Source organism: Penaeus vannamei, chromosome 4 (genome assembly GCF_042767895.1).
Source record: "Penaeus vannamei isolate JL-2024 chromosome 4, ASM4276789v1, whole genome shotgun sequence".
Lineage (NCBI taxonomy): Eukaryota > Metazoa > Arthropoda > Malacostraca > Decapoda > Penaeidae > Penaeus > Penaeus vannamei.
The window spans coordinates 18663792-18666038 of record NC_091552.1 but is presented as its reverse complement, the minus strand read 5'-3'; the positions used below and the strand labels follow the sequence as shown (position 1 = coordinate 18666038).

The 2247-nt window shown below is 43.9% G+C and overlaps 1 protein-coding gene across 7 annotated transcripts in view; it reads right to left on the bottom strand.

Annotated features, from left to right (window-relative positions):
- Window positions 1-2247, bottom strand: part of jar (Myosin heavy chain 95F jaguar) — a 106556-nt gene that overhangs the window by 102460 nt on the left and 1849 nt on the right. The gene's annotated exons all lie outside the window — the stretch shown is intronic.

Here is a 2247-nt window from a genome sequence, read left to right as displayed (position 1 = left end):
ACAAACAACACACACACAAACACACACGCCACCGGAACAAGCACCCCCTCCCCCTCCCTCCACCCCACCCACCTCCCCCAAACCCCACCCTACCCCCTCCCTTCAACACACGCACCGGAAGCGGATCGGCTGTCCACACACACACACACCATCCGCAGTGTGGGGGACGCTCGACAACACTATCTCCAACAGCATGACGGAAGCAGATCGATGGTGGTGGCGGTGGAGGAGGAGGAAGAGGAGGAAAAGGGTGGGGGAGGAGAGTGGAGAAGATAGAGGAGGAGGAGGAGGAGGAGGAGGAGGAGGAGGAGGAGGAGAAGGAGGAAGAGGGGGAAGGAGGAAGAAGAGGAGGAGGAAGATGGGGAGGAGGAGGGGGAGAGGGAGGAGGAGGAGAGAGAGGAGGAGGAGGAGAGAGAGGAGGAGGAGGAGAAGGGGGGAGGAGGAGGAAGCGGAAGAGGAGGAGGAGGAGGAAGCGGAAGAGGAGGAGGAAGAAGAAGAGAGGGATCACGACGGAAGCGAATCGATGGTGGTGGCGGTGGAGGAGGAGGAGGAAAGGGGGGAGGAGGAGGAAAGGGGGGAGGAGGAGGAAAGGGGGGAGGAGGTGGAAGTGGAAGAGGAGGAGGAAGGGAGTGGAAGTGGAAGAGGAGGAGGAGGAGGAAGTGGAGGAGGAGGAGGAGAGAAAAATGGATAGAAGGAGAGGAAGGAGAAGAGGAAGAAGGAGCGGAAGAATGAGAATGAGAATAAGAAGAAGGAGGAGGAGCAGAAGAAAAAAGAGGGGGGGGGGAGGAATACCGAACGTACTAAAAGATGGAAGGGAAATGGGAGAGAAATAAGGAGGAGGAGAAAATGACAGAGAATGAACAGGAGGGAAAGGAGAACACGGGAGTGGAAGGCCACAAAGAAGAGTTGGAGTAGAATATGTAAACAAAAACAAAAATAATTTCTGAATTCTAAAGACCACAATAACAATACTAATGCGACAGGAACATTACTTATGATGACGATGGTGGTAGCAGTAGCAATAACTATGGTTATATCAGTAGTAATAATTGTTATAGTTGCAGTCATAGTCACATTCTCAATAATTGCAATAGTCCATATTATTTGAAATAATAACAGTAATAACAATAATAACAATAATGATAATCATAATAATAATCATTATCATAATAATAATATCGTTACTACCGTTATTATTATATCATTATTATTGCCATAATCATATCGGCAACAGGTTTCAAAAATGTAACATAATATTCTTTGTCCCTGTTTGTCATCTATTTTTTCTTCTATTTGTCGAAAGTTTTATTCTATTTGTGGAAAGGTCTAAAATGAAATAACTTGCTCATCAAATAAGCGAAATGCTAAATCGTTCGGAGTAAAATTACGTTTTTAACATTTTATATTAGTGATACTTGTACTACATACCACTGAAATGGAAACTTTCGAAACGCCTTAGAACATTTAATTTCAACAGGTCAGTGAACAGCATAAAGAGGGAAAAAAGGAAAAGAAAATCGTAAAGTTACTCCCACGAAAATACGACAAGAACAAAATCAACCACTAGAAAACGACGCAACGATTTTCCGCTTTGTCGATAGAAAACTCGCCCACCATGTCCGTCGCAATTTTCGAACCTTCTAGCATCTCTCGGCCCCATAAACAGTGAATGAGTCACGCAGGGTCGTGCACACGCACATACATACATACACACACAAACGCACACACATACACACGCGCACACATTCGCACCATCACATGACCGCCCCCACACTCCGTTTTCTGTTGCTCTGGGTATACCAACAGAAAACGGAGATACCGAGCTAGCAATGCCTGCATACCAGATGTTCAACTGCCTTCTTGACAGGTGTAAAGAGTAAACTTAATCAATTGAGAGCTGTTGCAATGTGCGTTCTTTAGATGTCAATGTATCATTCGTTTATTCCTTGAATTAAACAGAAGCTTTGCATGCAACTGCTCAGGGTTTTGGGTGGGTGTGTCAAGTTAAAATCACAGGTACTGGAATGAAAACTTACAGGTGTCTCAGCTACAATGTGAGTTTAAAAATGAAATAAAAAGGATTCTTTAAAGGTACAGGGGTGACAAAGATGCTAAATTTAAGCATAAAGAATTCTTTAGTGCAAAAAGGAAGAGAAAGGTGCTACATACAGATCAACCAAACAAATCAATGAATTAGTAACTTACATATATGTGAATGGATTCCTAAGATGGTGAAATAAAAATTAA